Genomic DNA, 19,089 nt, shown 5'->3' with positions numbered 1-19,089 from the left:
TATTTTACGAAATTAGTCTTTTATTTGGTTTCTATTTATTTATTTGCTGGACAAATCAACTTAGGAAAGTTATTATTTTTATTCTTCTCAGTGTAAATTAATTAATTTATAATTCAAATTAAAGGAATTAATTATTCAAAATTAGATTAGGAAAGGAGAGAGTGAGTGTTTTAGTTTTGACTTATCAATGGGATATCCATCACCTATTGAGCCGTCTTTATTATACCAAGATTTCTAATCATAGATTGGTTAGGGGTTGAGGTCATTCCATTAAAATCTGAACTTAACTAAGATCCGGACTAATATAATATGGGTTTAGGCGCGTGTCAACCTAGGTTCGTATCACAAAGCCAGGTAAGTGAATTGCTTGAAAAAAGATACATTAGAAAAAGCATGAGTCCATGTGTTGTACTGGTTTTGTTAGTACCTAAGAAAGATGGTTCTTAGCACATGTGTGTTTTAGGGCCATTAATAATATAATCATTAAGTATAGGCATCTTATTCTTATATTAGATTATATGCTTGATGAATTATATGGTGCATGCATGTTTTCTAAAATTGATCTTAGGAGTGGGTATCATCAAATTAGAATGAAAGAGAGAGATGAGTGGAAAAACACATTTAAAACTAAGTATGGTTTGTATGAGTGGTTAGGAAGGCCTTTTGGTTTAACTAATGCACCTAGCACTTTCATGAAATTAATGAACCATGTCATGCATCCATTCATTGGAAAATTTGTGGTTTTTTACTTTGATGATATTCTTGTATATAGCCATAATTTAGATGATCATGTAGAACATCTTAGGTTATTTTTAAAAGTGCCTAGGAAAGAAAGATTGTTTGCTAATATTAAAAAGTATGATTTTGGCCAAAATGAGCTTGTATTTTTATGATTTGTTGTAAGTGCTATAGGCATTAATGTTGACCGATCCAAGGTCAAAGTAATACAAGAGTGGTCGAAACCTACTAGTATCACCCGGGTAAGGAGTTTCCATGGTTTGGCTCACTTTTATAGAAGATTTTTCAAAGATTTTAGCATCATTGCGACACTTTTGACTGAAACTGTCAAGAAGAATGTTAGATTCCAATGGGGAAAAGCATAAGGGAAGTCTTTTAATTTGTTGAAAGAAAAATTAACTAATGCTCCTTTATTGGTTTTCCCAAATTTTTCTAAAACTTTTGAAATTAAATGTCATGCTTTAAGGGTAAGTATTGGAGCTATATTGATGCAAGAAGGAGGACATATAGCCTGCTTTAGTGACAAGTTGAATGGAGCAGCATTGAAGTATTCAACCTATGACAAAGAGATGTATGCTTTGGTTCGAGCTTTGGAGACATGGCAACATTATTTAATGCGAAAGGAGCTTGTGATTCACAAGATCATGAATCTTTGAAGCACATCAAAGGCCAAGGGAAGCTTAACCGAAGGCATGGAAGATGGATTGAATTCATTGAGACTTAGTTTAGGAAACTTGGAAAAAATCGGCACTTTCCTAATATCTTCCTATGTTGGCCAAATTTAACCTAATTGTTTTAGGTTTGATTTCTTGTAACTTTAGCCTATTTAAGGGCTTGTTTTCAATGAAATTGTAGCTTAGATTATTATTCAAAAATTATTTGTAAGAAGAATTATCTTTGTTCTCTTTGAATACCTAAAACATCAAATAGAGATCGAGTGCTTTAGTTTGACTTATCAATAGGACATCCATCACCTATTGTAGCGTCTTCATCATGTACAAGGTTTCTAATCATAAATTGATTAGGGATCAAAGTGACTATAAGAATTTGAACTTAATTTTGATCTAGGCTAATTTAATACTGATTTAAAAGCAAATAGACCTAGTTTCGTATCACATGAACATGAGACTCGTTTTAACAAGTGGACCCCTTTGAATAGGTAGTGAAGTACTAATGCAAATTAGGAACCAAAACTTGCTACATTGGTCGACTAAACTCATATCGGATCTATAAACTAGAAACTACAGAAAGTTTTATCGCTCTCATAATGATCATAATCACACCACTAAGAAATATTTGTACCTAAAAGACGACATTAAATATTTGATTCAAAATGGACATGTGCATAAGATTGCAGCAGCCAATGCTAGAGGTAAATTATCCTAATTAGCTATATAGTATTGCTTATGTTAGAAAAATAAATGAAGTATGGAAGGTTTTTGTTGATCTCACAAACTTTAACAAACAATATAGCTAGTAAATCTCACATGACAATGTAACACCCCATACCAAATTGTACCAGAATTTCTAATATTTCAACCAAGTTGACTAGGGTTGATCAAGTGGGTCCCATCATTTCCTTTTCGATACAATTAGAATTTCATTTTGACTAGGGCACCATTGCAAAGTATGCATCATCATAAGTTTATAGACTAGTAGTATGCCAAAATCAGAGCTGAGATCAGAAAGTTATGGTCAGAAAAATTTGTTATCCGAACTACTCAAGTAAGCTCGAGGTTAACCTTTTATTTATATAAGTTATGGCTTTGGCTTATATACCATCATATAGTGTTCATTACTATGAGTCTATATAATAGCGATATATTTAATTTATATCTATGGTCAAAAAGTTTTGAATCTATAAAAATTACAATTATTTTTTTTTTACCGACTTTACTAGGTATTTTTGAAAAACATGTAAAATGGGGAATTAAAAAAAAATCAGCTAAGACATGCCACGTGCCAGCATTGGGATGATTCGCATGGGTGCACAGCAGTACCACGATGTGTTTTTAATAAGCGATTTGGATCCCAAAGGGGAGAGAAAGAGAAAGAGAAAGATTTGGCCACCCCCTTAAACCCCAATCTTTGGCTTTCCCCTATCCTCACCTCCATCATAACCATGAAGGCCACCCAAACCCGACCTACCAGCAAAAACCATGGTGAGATCTCTAGCAACTTGCTAGGATCGAGTGATTTTCAGCAGCGGCAGTAGCTGGGCTTCCCGGGCAAATTGACCAATTTTTTGCCACTATCCCCAATCAATATTTTACCCATTCAAAGACACCACCCAGTTTTCATGGCCAAATGATCAGCAACGAGCTAGGGTCGGTGTGACTTTCAAGCGACGACGGCAGCTTACCAATTCCCTAATTTTGGTGACTTTTAGGCCAAACCACTATCCTTTGCCACCATTTTTTACCCTTATAAACCCAAGTCCAAGGTCCTTTCGGCTTAATTCAAGCTAGATTGTGAGATCCAAGAGCTCCAAGTTGGCTGAGACTTTCTGGCAAGATTCCAACCACCACCAGTCGAAATTTCACAACTAGGATTGAATTCGTGACCCTGGTTCGTTAAGCTTCCTTTTCATATATAGGTTGCTAATTTTGATTAAAGTTGGTGTTTGAACCCCAGGATGTGTAAAATACCCTAATAAAAGAAAATTAGATTAATACTTTAGTAAGTGTTTTATTTTTGTTAATATTTTAAGTACCTGTATGAATCAAGGAACGAATCTTGTAAAGGATCTAAAGTGATTCCCAACTTTAGGTGAGTGGTATATTTTGTGAAATTTATTATTAGGATTAATTAAATAAACGATGTTATAAATTTTGACTAATATTGTATTATTCGATCAGAAGGAAATTGCTGTTGCATATATGTTTTGTGAATATGTTTTTAAGTATATTTTAGTAAATTGTTGGTTAAGATTTATAAAATGGATTTTTTGAATATTTCAATTTTTGTAAAAATTGTTGTTTTATGAATAAGTTTTAATCAATTAAATAATTTAAATGGGTTTGACATGTTATGGTAGTCGAGTAAAATTTTTGAAAAATGAAATTGTGGAAAAGTTTATACAATTTTGTTGCTTTTAGATACACCATACAGTATTGTTGTCCTGTGGTATTGTTATCATTGGATAGCACACAAGTATTATTTAGTCATCTTATAGGAGCTAAAGTGAGAAAGGGCGGCATGTATTTTACAGTATGAGCATGAGACACCCTTCCCTTACTTGTAAGATGGCAGATTGTTAGCATCAGAGCCTTTGGAACTCTAAGGTGCTCAGTTGCATGTATCTCTTCCTCTCTCTTTCTATCAGATGGTGTAAAAATGCCAAGCGCCACTTGGCATCACTTAGTATACAGTGTGTTACATCAAGTTTATATCTAATATTTCACATATTTTTGAATGTTTTCACGGATTCATTAAATTTATGATTTTAGTTGATCGAATTAAGCATTTATTAAATTATTTAATTGTTTTAAGTAGAATATTTAATATGTTTTATCATTTTTCATTTTTCTTAATTTTGTTTATTGATTTATTTTAATAAAAATTTGGGGAAATTAATTAATTAAATAACATTTTATTTTATTTCTTACAAGGATATTTAAATATTTGGGGATACAAAATTATTGGTTTTGTGAAAATAATTTTTAAATGGGAAAACCTTTCAAATTAAGTGAATTAGTGAGGGTCTTGAGAGGTAAATCATTTTTCTAAATGTTTACTTTAATTTCTTAAATTATCCCCATTATTATTGTTATGATCAATAATATTGCTATTATTAATACTTTTAATTTTTATTAATTGTTTTATTATTATTATTATTATTATTATTATGATTAATGTTAGATAGATGTCACTCAATGGAATGATTAGTATTTTATTAGTTTTCATTGTTTTTCAAACCTGTTCCCTTAGATCCAAGAAGCTAATGGACTGATGGGCAGGCTATTTGCCCCTTCAACTACATCCTTTCGTTACCGTATCAAGTAGAAGTTTCTCTTCCTATTTCTTAGCATTGTTATTATTATTTCTTCTACTTTTGTAACATTTAAGTTTCTTTAAATATTCTTAGAACACTCTGATACAAAATTGTGGACTTGGAATCTTGTATAAAACTATTTATGTTTATTAATTATTTATGTGCAATGTTCTTTTATTTTTGGACTGCTGTAAATTTGTAAAAAACTATAATAAGGGTGAGAAATAAGGTGGATGTATATTTTGAAGTGCGTTTTCTGTGTAGAAAGTATTTTGAGGAAGTCCAAATTATGGGAGAGACGTTGTCAGAGTTGCTATAGGAATTCAAATGGGGATTTCCCCTAGTTAAGGCTATCCTAACATTTCAGTAGGGGATTCTATGTAACACACCGTAACAAAGTGTGCTGGAAATTTTTGTGCTTTGACTAAACTTAACCAAAGTCAATTGGGATTAACCAAATAGGCTCCATACTTGACTTTTTGTTGCAAGAAGAATTTCACTATGATCAAGGCACCATGGCAAAGTACACGTTGATTAAGTTTGTAGACTAGTAGTATGCCAAAATCAGAGCTGCGATTGAAAGATTATGTTCAAAATAAGTTATTGTCCAAACTGATTAAGCGAGTCTGAGTTTGACTTTTTATTTTTATGAGTTTTTGTAACACCCCGTCCCGAATCGCACCGGAATCCGTGCACGTTGACCGAGGTTGACCGTTGACCGTTGACCGAAGGGGTCAAAGTTGACTTTTTGACTCGGTGGGAATTTCGAGTTGACCAGGGTACCGTGGCGAAGTGCATGACACCCTGAGTTCGTAGACTAGTAGCACGTCGAAAACGGAGCTACGGTTTGAAAGTTATGGGCAAAACAAGTTGAAGTGTAAACTGTCTAAAAGGTGCCGGGAGTTGACTTTTTCTTGTGATGTAATTGTGAGTTGACTCTTGTATGGTTGTAAAGTACTCGTCGATACGAGTTCATAGACTAGCGGCACGCTTAAATCGGACATCCGGTTAAAAAGTTATGGACGTTTGAAGTTTACCGGATACCGTATTATTTTAATGTTTTTGGGTCGTGAACAGTGAAATGCCACGTGTCAGCTTCTGAGTGGTCCACGTGGCATGAACAGTGTCACGCAGGGTTTTAATTTTGAAAAACTCTCGGGGAAGAGAGAGAAAGAGAGAGAAGAGAGAGAAAGAGAGAGAGGAGAGAGAAAGAGAGAAAGAGGACCCGCCGGCCGCCGGTCATTTTCACGTTTTTCCGGCCTAGTTACTGTACACGCGCCGGCCAGCCAGATTGCCCACCTCATTTCCGGCAAAACCTCCAAATTTCACGGCGAACGGCCGCCGGACGCGCCCGGATCGGACGTCCGAAGTTTGGCGGCGATTTTTCCCCTCCACCGCCGGCCACCGCGAATCGGCACTGTTCCGGCCATTTTCCGGCCACACGCGCCTGACAGCCTTGATCCTCTCCTCAAGTCCGGCCTACCCACCAAAAATCACGACCATCGGACCACCGACGCGCCGGGATCGGAGCGTTTTCCGGCGAGGGGTCGAAAATCTTCAAACGGTGATTTCTCCGCCGTCGGACCTCCGTTTTGCTCACCGTCGGTCCCGTTGGATTGCTCTCCTCACGATCTACAAATCTGCAAAATTTCACAGCAAACGGCCACCGTCGGAAATTACTGTTCCGGCGACGGTTGCCGGTGACGTGGCGGCCCGCCGGAAAGTACTGTTCCGGCGAGTACCCTGAAAATTCCGGCCAGCTCCAGTCCGCAGTGTTCGACCTCCTGAACCCAAATCCGACTTCCGTTTCCACCAATTCGCGACGGTTTGGGAGAATTGCGGAGCCGAAACCCGAAAAGCTTCCCGATAAAATTCCGACCCCGTCGGGTACGATCATCGGAAATTAAGACCGGATCTGTGATTAGCATCACTCGAGCTTCGATTCGGTATAGAATTCGTAAATTTTAGTTATCGTTTGGTGTTCGCTCCCCGGGTACCCATTTGGGGATTACCCGAATAAAATATTAATATTTGTGGTTTTGGTACTGTGGATGTTTTAGGTGCACGTGCAAGTAGCGGAGTCGATCCTGCGGAGGATCTTGATTGAGATACGTGCACAAGGTGAGTGACCCACCTTCAAATTAATTTTGGGGAATTTAATTGATGAATATATTATGTGTGAATTAAATATTTGGAATTTAATTTCTATGTGCCAAATATTTATTGGATTTATTGTAGAATTATTTATGAATTTATTGGATTTAAGAAAATGCGAATTCTACAAATTTATGCCGTGTGGAATTATTTTATGGTTTTGAGGATTTTGAAATTGGTGTGGTTTTAATGGTAAATTGGGCACGATTTGATTTTCAAATATTTCAAGGAAAATATTTGGTTATGTTGGTGATTTCAATTTTTATGAAATATGCCCATAAAATATTATGGGATTTGATTATGATATTTCGAGAAATTATTTATGCTTGGAAAAAATGTGGATATTTGAATTGATGGATTTGGGAGTTGGTGGATTTGAAAATCATGGGATTTATGGTATTAATTATAAGGAAATTGTGGAGAATTTCCCGGTTCAAGCGGATGGATTATGCCCGCTATGTTTATGAAAAATGTGAAATTTGTTTTATAATTTAAATTGTGGATTTTATGATTTTTAGATGCACCATGCACGTACTGGTGTTCTGATTATGTGATATGGTATATGTGATATGGTTAGTGTGCACACGGTTGTGATTAGCGCGCAGGTGGGTGTGAGTAGCGCGCGGTTGATATTATGAGGGTGTCCTGTGGATGCCATCGGAGAGGGCGGCCACCCCCCTTTGGCCGGGACACCAGGTTAGCAGCGGCGCTGTGGGACGCCACGCGACCGTATGCCGGTTTCTCTCTATAACCTCCTGTCTGGCGGTACCTTGGGACGCTGGGTACTGTTGGCGCCACTGGTATATAGTGGGTGCATCAAATGATTTTCAGAACTGTGTTTTAAAAATAAAATGTTAATGAAAAATATAATTGTTACCGCTTCTGGTATTTAATTGATGTCTTGGTTTTCGGGAAATATGAATAAAGGGTTTTGTGAAAATGTTTTAAAAGGGGAACCTTTCCAACTGAGAGAATTGTAAGGGTTTTGAGAGACATTATTATTTCCAAATAATTATTATTTATATACCTATTACCGTGGTATGATAGTGTAGAGTAGTAGGGTCGCTCACTGAGATGATTAGCATCTCACACTCTTAAATTCCGTTCCTCTAGGTACCAGGTTGTCGGTGTTCACTCGGAGCGGACTTGATCTTCCTCGCTGTATTTGTTTGCGCAGTACCTTGTTCTTCTTTTACTGCAGTTGTAAGATTTCGTTCACTTTTGCTGTATTCTGTATTTTGTAGTACTTCATAAAGCTCTGTATACTGTATGGGACACTTATGTATTTGTATTGCACTGGATTACTGTATTTTTATTTTGGAGTGCTGAAATTTGTGGAACCAGTTCGTCGTACTGTGGGAGGAATAAGGGAACAATTATAGAAGTGTGTTTTCAGTGCAGGAAATTTTGTGGTAAGTCCATCCCTTAGGGGAGGTTCTGCCGGATCTTCCACAGAAGGGTCCGGTAGGGTTTCCCTGGGATCAGGGCTTGTCTAGGGTTCCGGTGGGAAACTTTGGACGGGTCCTGACAGTTTTGGTTTTGACTTATGTATCATTATATAGTATTCGTCAATACGAGTTGATGGACTAACAACATGCTTAATTTGGTCTTACGGTTAGTTATGGACCTATAAAGTATTAATTATTTTTCCAGGACTGACTTTATTGGGTATATTTTATGCCGCATGGGTAAATGTGCCATTTTAAACTCCGACAACATGCACCACATATCACTTTCCTAGCCAATCCCGTGAGTACATAGTGGCACCACTAATGGCATTTTATTGGACCACACAAAACAAGAGAGGGAGGAAAAACAGGAAAGAGAGAGAGAGAGAGAGAGAGAGAGAGAGAGAGAGAGAAGGGACTGTAGGCCACCGTGATTTCACCATCTGTGGCCATCAACAAGCCACATGCATTCCCCACTGTGAAGGCTACCCGGAGAAATGTCGGCCGCCCAAAATCTTAGCAAGATCGCTGGCAATGTGCTTGGATATGGTCATTTTCAGCAATGGTGGCCATTGGGTTTGCAACCAATTTCTCTGTTTTTGGCCACCACCTCACCTCACCACCACCACCATCGTGTTACCCATCCAAAAACTGATATCTCCCAAAACTTTCTTTGCCGATGGACATCCGACACACCGGTGCCGGAGACTTGTTTCAATGAATGTAGAGGCTCATTGGATTTTCCAGTTTCGGTGAGTTCCCAGTCGATCCACCACCCCTTACCATCAATTTTAACCCTCCTAAAACCAAATCTAATGTTCAATTAGCTTAATTCGACCTAGTTTGCCAAATATGGGAGTAGTAAATTGACCGGGTCTTTTCGATGAGATCCCTGCGACCGTTGGCTAGATCTCCCACAAGTAAGACCCGATTTACGATCCTTACCCTCTAAGCTTCGTTTTGGTATATAGATTATTAGTTTAAGTCAAGGTTTATGTTAACTCCCCCAAGTAATTAGTGTGTATGATACCTAATAAAAATATTATTTTAATGAGTATTGTATTTTCGTTGATATTTTAAACATCTGTCTTAATTGAGGGACTGATCACCTAGAGGATCTAGAATGACCCCTGTATTTAGGTGAGTGGTTCTTTTTTCCAATACATTTTCAGGCGTTAAATTTATGTTATTGTATTCTTTTAATTTCTGTAAGATTATATGGTGCAAATAAATTAAAGAAAATTTATTATTGTTTTTATATGTGTGAATTAACGATGTTTTAATATTTATTTCATAAAAAACATTAATTTGAGTTTGAATAATAAATTGTTTCCATGCAAAATATATATATAGATATATATAAACAAATGTATTTATGTTTCTGTGGAAACGATACTTTTGTAAAAGCTGTGGATTTTATAATAATGCTTTAAATCAAATTAAGTAAATTACACAAGTTTAGTAAATTGTTTAAAAACCCAATATTGGTTTATAAAAACTTGATATTATGATAAATTTGTTCATTTTTATTATTTTAAATACACTATATAATACTAGTGTTTTGTATTGTATATCTATTAATTAATGCGTAGATATCATTTAGTCATTCTATAAGAGCAAAGTGAGAGAGGGACGACATATATTTTGCACAATGAGCATTATTCATCATCTCATTAGTTGTAAGATGGCAAGTTGTTGACATAGGCTTCTTAAGATAGAAAATTTCCTATTGCAAGTATCTCTCTTTATCTCCTTATTTGGGGGTGCATGGGATGTCAAGTGCCGCCTGACACTTGCATATGATATGGTGCATCAGGCAAATACCTCATACATGTTTTTAAACATCTTTTTAAATATATTTTATTTATTTAAATTATGGTTTTAAATTTTTATTACTATTTTATAAATTATTAAATTTGTTAAATTTAATATTTACTATACCATATTATTTTATTTTATTTTTACTGTAAATTTTTCGTAATTGATTTTAAACAAATATTTTTGAGACATTTTCGTAAGTAGTTTTTTGTTCTATTTTATTCTTACTTACTTTTTAATTTTATTTCATTTTATTATTTTTATATTTGCATTTATCTTTATTTTTATTTTATCTGTATTTCCTACATCACTATTTAAAGTTTTTTTGGAAATTTAAAAACTATGAGGTTTTGTGAAAAATGATTTTGAAAAGGGAATATTTCAAATCGAGTGAATAAGTGAGGGTTTTGAGAGAATATTATATTTCTAAATAATTTTTTAAATTGCTTAATTTTAAATTATTATTTTCCTAATTACTTATTTATTTATTTTTTTTATCTATTTAATTATTTACTTTGATTATTTATCTTTGTTTATATAATAATGATATTGTTAGTAATTAGATAGGTGTCACTCACTAGGATAACTAGAATCTTATTAATTTTGTTTAAAAAAAAAAAATTGTTCCCTTAGGTCGAGATAACTAGTGGATTTGATCAACCGTGATGTGAGCTCATTAGTTGCCTTCGTCCATTGTTGTATCCGAAGTAGAACGTTTCTTCCTTCTTATCTTTGTGTTATTATTTTTACTTTTGAATGTATGCTACTTTTGTTTCTTTATATAAATTCTTGGAATGCTTTTGTACTAAATTATTGGTGTGGAACTCCTTTAATTATTGCTATTATTGTTGTTGTTTTATTAATTATTAATTTTTTTCCCTGTTTCCTTTTATTTTTGGAGTACTGCAACCTTGTAAAAAGATTTGTGTAATAAGGTGGGAAGAATAAAACAGTTGTATTTTTTAAGTGTATTTTCTATGTAGAGATTTATGGGATAAATCTAGTCTTGGGTTCCAATAGGAGGTCGTGGGAGGGTTCTGAAAATTTTGGTATCAAAGCTCTAGGTTCTCATATTCCTGGGGGATTGTACATTGCTATGTATCCCATCATCTAACTGATTTCTTTCATTAAATATTTATGAAATTCGTTTTTGAATCTCTTTTTTTGCTCCTTTAAAATTTACCATGATTCCCAAACATAGTAGATGTGATACTTAGGAGGACTCAACTAAGTATTTTGGAAGTAGGTCAACCTTTAGAAATCTTATCGCAGAGTTGACTCAAGCACCGGGTAATACTAATGCTATGAGATACATTGTTGATCAGGTTAGAAGCTTGGGAGCTATAAACTTTGGTGGAACTAAAGGCCAATAGTAGCTATAGAATGGTAGGTCAACATGGAGAAAATCTTAGACAAAGAGATGCAGTGTCCTAGAGGGGTCCGAGTCAACATAGTAGGTTTTATACTGGAGGAAGACGCCGCCAAGGAGTATTACCTTCCTACTTCCTATGAGTCAAGTAAGGAGAGAATTCAAGAAGCTGCACCAAGGAAATATAATGGTCTCCGAATATGAAATGAAGTTCTGGGAGTTGTTCAAGTTTTATACTCTGCTGATTTTGGATGAAGAAAGTAAGAAAACAAGATTTGTAGATAGACTAAACAAGAATATAGCATTGGATATTTATAGGGCAGTGCATCCATCCTCATAGTCTATGAGAGATGTCACACTTGAAGTTGAAAGGCAGAACCTGATGTGCAGATTAAGGCATAGGCCACTCGAATATTAGATGTGTAGCGGTACCAGCCTTCCAGAGATCTAATCTTGGAGGAAGCTTTAGGCAAGCTTGTAATATTCGTGGTAAACTCTACGGTGGGCCATGGGAGTGGGATGACGTATGTTTCCAATGTGGAAAATCAAGTCATATGAAGAAGGATTACCATTCACGATGGTACTGAAGTATTAGGATTAGGCCATAAGCTCATTAGATCAATGGTTACAAAGCTCAAAGTTCACAAGGAAGTGAAGTTGTGGATGGTTCATTTATGTTAGCACAACAATCTATAGTACCTCATAAAGGCAGAGGACAAAGGCCACAACTAGCAAGTCCAGACTTGGTGTTCACTATGACTTAACAATAAGCCTTAGCTACACCTGATGTAATAATAGGTACCTTGAATATTTTTGTTAATTTGCACTTTCTTACTCACCCACGGGCCATACATTACTTTATCTCTTGAAAGTTTGTTGCCCAAGTTGGTATAACACCAATGCTTTTAGGTTCTTTACTCCCTTATGAGAGTCTTTGTGGCCTAGCCAGATGATTAAAAGATTCCTTTTCTACATTGAGGACCAAGTAATGGAAGTAGATTTAATCCTATTGGATCTTTACGGGTTAGATGTTACCCTAGGCATGGACTGGTCGGTTGCAAGTCATGCCTTCAATGATTACTATAAAAAAGAAGTAGTATTCAAAAGATCGAGCTTACCAGTGGTAGTATTCGATGGAGAGTGCAAAAGGCCCTCATCAAGTCTAATTTCTACCCTTACTACTAGATGTCTTCTCATAAACAGCTTTGACGAGTATCTTCTACATGTGATTGATACCCAGGTTAATGAGATAAAGTTGGAAGACATGCACATAGTAAGAGACATTATAGACCTATTCCCAAAAGAATTACTAGAGTTACCTCTAGAAAGAGAAAGTGATTTGGCCTTAAGCATTATTCCTATTTCCTTACCACCATATCGAATGGCACCGATAGAATTAAAGGAATCGAAGGTTCAATTATAAGAATTGATGGGTAAAGGTTTCGTCAAGCATAATGTATCACCTTGAGGAGTACCAATATTATTTGTAAAGAGAAAAATTGTACCCTAATATTGTGTCTTGACTACAGATATTCCTAAGACTACTATTAGAACTCCGTACAAGTACTACGAGTTTCTAATGATGTCTTTTGGACTACCAATGCTCCAACAGCTTTCATGGATTTGCTGACTTGTATATTCCGCTTGTACTTAGATCGATTTATTATCGTGTTTATAAATGATATCTTGATCTACTCAAAGAGTAAGGAAGAGCATATGAGACATTTAAGAAGGGCATTATAGACTTTAAAGCATCATCAACTATATCCAAGTTCAATAAGTGTGAATTCTATTGGACAGAGTGGGATTTGTTCGACACAGTGTCGACAGATGGTATTTTTATGGACCCCAAGAAAATGGGGGTCGTGTTAAATTGGGAATGCCATATCACAGTGACCGAAGTACGGTGTTTCCTTTGTTTGGGAGGATACTACCACCATTTCATTGAAGGATTGTCAAATACAGCTAAACCACTTCACTACTTAATCCAAAAGGGGGTTAAGTTTGAATGTATTGATAAATGTGAATGAAGCTTCCAAAAATTAAAGAAAATATTGACATCGACTCCTGTTCCAATCTTATCTAAAGGAAACAAGAGTTTTAAGGTGTACTACAAAGCATCCCATCAAGATTTAATATGTGTCTTGATGATACTCGATTGGGAACTTGGAGATCTATATTAAACTATTTAGGTTTATTATTTATATGCTATGCTCCTTTATTTTTGGGGTGCTGCAAATTTATAGAAAATTGTGAAATGCATATTTTTGTCATGATCCACCCAAAATTCCTTATCAAAACCCTAGATAGGCCCCAGTTGGCGAAACCTAATAGACATTTCTACAAAAAATCCAGCAGCATCTCCCCTAAAAGTGGGATATGCCCCAAAATTTCCTACACAAAAAACTCACTTTAATAATGCACCAACTTATTCTTCCCACCTTATTACTAGCCTTTTCCACAAAGACAGCACTTAAATAACAATAACACAAGAATGATGCCAGATATAATTTAATAAACCATGAATACCTTTATAATTCAAGTCCACCCACGCCATCCACTTATTACAACCATATGATTTTTTACAGTAACTCGTGAATATACGAAACACGAAAATGCAGATAAAAGATAATAAATAAATAAAACAATGATAATGATAACAATAATAATAATAATAATAAAATAATAATGACAATACAAAACCTCTATAGAAATTTGGATAACCTGTTCAAAGGCTACCATACTTGCCCAAAGGTTACGAAACTTGCTGAAGGCTACCATACCCGTACAAAGGCTACGATACCTACTCAAAGGATATGATACATGGCCAAAGACTGTGATACATACCCTAAGGCTGTGATATATGTCCCAATCTACCATACTTACCTGAAAGCTACTATACCTACCCGAAGGCTATAAAACTTACCCATTCGGACAAACACGATAGGTATGTAATTAAAAGTAATAATAATAATAATAACAACAACACTAAGAATTAATAATAAAACAATAATAAATAATAATAACAATAATAGCACCCAATAATAATAACGATAAAAATAATAATTAATAATAAATATAATAATAATAATAATAATATCAAATAATAATAATATTAGCAATGAAAAATTAATAATGATAACAATAAATGATGATGATGATGATGATGATAATAACCACAAATAATATTAACAATAACAATAATAACAATAATAGTAACAACAACAACAACAACAATAATGACAAATAACAATGATAATAGAAAATCATAATCGCAAATAGATAACACAAAATTAAAGTAAATAAATACACTATGTAACCCGTATACTCATAGTGAACAGATATTCGATGTACCATATAGTATGCTAATACACGATCCCACGACATAAGTTGTCGTAAGTACACTGCTATTAATACGACTAAAGGTGATTGCCTATAGTAGTCGTCCAATCCATTGGTTTCGTAGGCAGCAGAAATACGACACTAAGCTGTTCATGGGCTAAATCGGGTCGTTGCTCCCGTACAATGTGGTACACACTGACATAACCTAATATCTATACATATACATTAAAATGACATCTAATGCACCATAAGATATATCAGTGGTGTCAGACAGCACCCAGCATCCCAAGTACTACTCTGATGGGAATGTTAAAGAGAAATACCTGCAATCTATCACCTTGGCATCCTGAGGTGCCAACTACGGATAACTTGTCATCCCGCGATCAAGATGGAACGGCTAATGCTCACTATGCAAACTACTTGTCAACCTTCAAGCTCATAACTCCCACAAGAATGGCTAAACCAGTCATCTTTCAACCGAGGAGATGGTGGCTGATGTTGTCACCACAAAATATCTGCCCACCATTTCTCACCACAACTCACAAAGTACAACCATATACATTACCTATGCTCTAATCCATAAAATAATAATCAGTCATCTAGCAGCCAAGGGGGGCGACTGATGCTTAGTTTGCAAAATACTTGCCAACAGCCCATGGCTCCCATAGGATGACCATACGTATTTGCACACTAAACACAAATACAGTATAGAACACCAAAATTATATAGTATATCTACAAACTAACTCGTCACACAAAATAAAATAAATATAATATATTTATATCTATCGTTACCAAAAAATGTTACTTTTAGTAAGTGTAACTCTTAAAACGTTATCAAATGTTTTAATAAATAAATAAAAATCAAATATAGACAAGCAGATAAATAAATTAACCACACAATTAAGTAAGCAAAACGATAAGCACACCTTCTTTTAATTCTTAACTCAACATAAGCATCCAATTCCTTGTTGAAATTTTCCTAACTCATACTTACACACATGCATATATATATATATATATATATATATATATATATATATATATATTAAATATGTAGAAGTATATAACAAATATATATACATATACACATATATAACAGATATGCGTAAAAATGTATATATATATATAACCAAATATATGTATATAACAAGGTTTATGACAAATATATTCATAAAAATGTATAACAAATATACTTATACACACACTTATATATTATGTATATAACTTAATGATACTCAATTACTCACACATTTACGTTCACACATACATATATATATATATATATATATATATATATATCTTTCTAGCAAGTGTATACACATTCATATACGTACATGTACATATATATATATATATATATATATATATATATATATATATATATCTATATTCATATATACATATATATTTACATACATGTACACATACAAACCTTTAACAAGTATATATATATATATATTCACACACACATATATATTTCATATGTATATACAAAATCTTTTAACAAATATATATGTATATATATATATTCATACACTCACAATATATATATATATATATTCACACATTTACACCTACATGTATACACACACACACACACACACACACATATCTATATATATATATATATGTATATACAAAATATATGTATTTATAAACATGCACACGCATATATAAAAATATGCATTTGCAAACATATGTACACACATTTATACATAAACATATATACCTACACACTTTGACACCATTACTACATTAAGTAGAAATATTTACTCAAAAATGACAATTTTTCAAATATATCACCATAATTCACAAACAAGGTACCAATGGAAAGCTAAAAGAATGAGGAATGCTAAACGAACTTCTGTTGAGCTCAATGTTGTTGGTGGTGGCTAGAATTTCCATTCAGAAGCCATTATCAAACTCACCCTCCTTGTATGCCACAAATGAGCTTGAATTGAGCTAAAGAGAGGCCACCATCAACTTCAAGAGGCCCAAATTAGGGGGAAAGAACCAAGGTTTTGGCCTGAAATGTTCGAAATCTGCCAGCTAGACTATTTGTCCACCACCAGCTTTTAGTGGCCATTTCCAGCGAGTGCTCGCCGTTCTAGCAAACGAAGAGCACTTATATATCGACAGCGGGCAAGGCCATCCATTAAGAAGGCCAATGAGAACTAGCTCGACCGAAATTAGAGCAATTTTTGCATGAAAGTCATGGCCATACAAGAAGAAGAGAGAGAGGAAATCTAGCCGACCTCAGCGAAGAAGGAAGGGGGGAGAAAGAGAAAGAGAGAGAGAGAGAGAGAGAGAGAGAGAAAGGGGGCCTTCTTTCAAAACTGCACGTGGGAGAGAGAAGGGAAGAGAGGGAAAAAAAATGAAAAACAAAAAGAACAAGAAAAATATATATTATTTTATTATTTTTTATGGTAACACATGGCATTCATCAACTGGTAACATATGGCACTATCAATTGCTAACACGTGGCACTTACTAATTGGTGACTTATGACACCCATCAGGGACCCCTCTAAATATTCCATTACCCGATAAAGTCAGGCCCAAAAAATTAGACACGGCTTTACAAACTCGTAACTTGTCAACTATAGGTTTAAATTAAGCATATCGCTAGTCTACAAACTCATATTAATGAGCACTATCATATAGTACATGAGTCAAAATCAAACTCCCTACAAATAAAAAGTCAAATTCGAACTTGCCAATCAGTCCGTACCGTACCTTCTTTTGATCATAATTTTTAATCTTAGCTCTAATGTTAACTTACTACTAATCTACGAACTCATGTCAACAAGTACTTTGATATGGTGTCGCGACCAATGTGAAATTCTTCTCACAATAAAATGTCAACCGTAGATCTCAATTGGTTAACCTCAATCAACCTTGGTCAAATTTGGTCAAAAATTTAAATTTTAAGTGTTTTCTTGGGTTGGGATGTTACAATCTGCTTCCTTACAAAAATTTCATCTCCAAAATTTAGTACATCCAACTAGGGGCAAAGTCGAGAAGGACTTGCACCCAATACTCGGAATACTTGGTGACATTATCCTATAACCATCCATAGGGAGTACGTCCCACCTCTGAGCATAACTATACAGCAATGAATAACTATTTGGGGTAAATCACCACATCATATAACAAAAACATCCAAGGGTAATGGAACCTAGAGCTTTAATACCACTCTTTTAAGACCCATCTAAGATTCCTTATCAGAACCTTATACAGGCTCTAAATGGAAAAATCCTACCAAATATTCCTACAAAAAATCTGGTAGCATTTCCTATAAGAATTGGATATGCCCCAAAATTTCATGCACAGAAAATACACGTCAATAATGCGTCACGTTATTCCTTCCATCTTAGTACAAGATTTTCACAAAGGCAGCACTTCAATAACAATAACATAGGAAAATAGATGCCAAATATAATTTAATAAACCGTGAATACTTTTATAATTCATGCCCGCCCATGCCATCCACTTATTACAACCATACATTTTTTTACAGCAACTTGTGAATATACCAAACACGAGAATGCATATAAGAGATAATAAATGAACAGAACAATGCTACTAATAATAATAATAATAACAATAATACTAGTAATGATAATGATAATACAACCTCTTAAGAAATTTGGATAACCTATCCGAAAGCTACGATACCTACTAAATGCTATCATATTTACCCTAAGGCTACCATACCTACCCAAAAGCTATGATATCTACCTGAATATTATGATATACCAACACGAAGGCTGCGATACCTGCTCAAAGACTACGATATATGCCGGAAGGTTACCATATTTGCCCGAAGGCTACCATACCTATCCAAAAGTTATAACACTTACCCATTCAGAGGGATACGATTAATATGCAGTTGACAGCAACAACAACAACAACAATAATAACAATAACAAATAACAATAACAATAAAAATAACAATTAATAATAGTAACAATAATAAATAATAATACTAATAATAATACCAAATAATAATAACAATAACAATTAATAATAATACAATAAATAGTAATAATAATAATAATAATAATAATAATAATAAAAACAATAACAACAATGATAACAATAATACTTAATAATAATAACAACTAATAATAACAATAGAAATGAAAATTAATAATAATAACAATAACAATAAATAATAAATAATAATAACAACAATAATCACAAATAATAGTAATAACAATAT

This window comes from Ziziphus jujuba, chromosome 6 (assembly GCF_031755915.1).
Source record: "Ziziphus jujuba cultivar Dongzao chromosome 6, ASM3175591v1".
Taxonomy (NCBI): Eukaryota; Viridiplantae; Streptophyta; class Magnoliopsida; order Rosales; family Rhamnaceae; genus Ziziphus; species Ziziphus jujuba.
The sequence above is the reverse complement of the archived record's forward strand: the minus strand, read 5'-3'. Positions refer to the sequence as shown.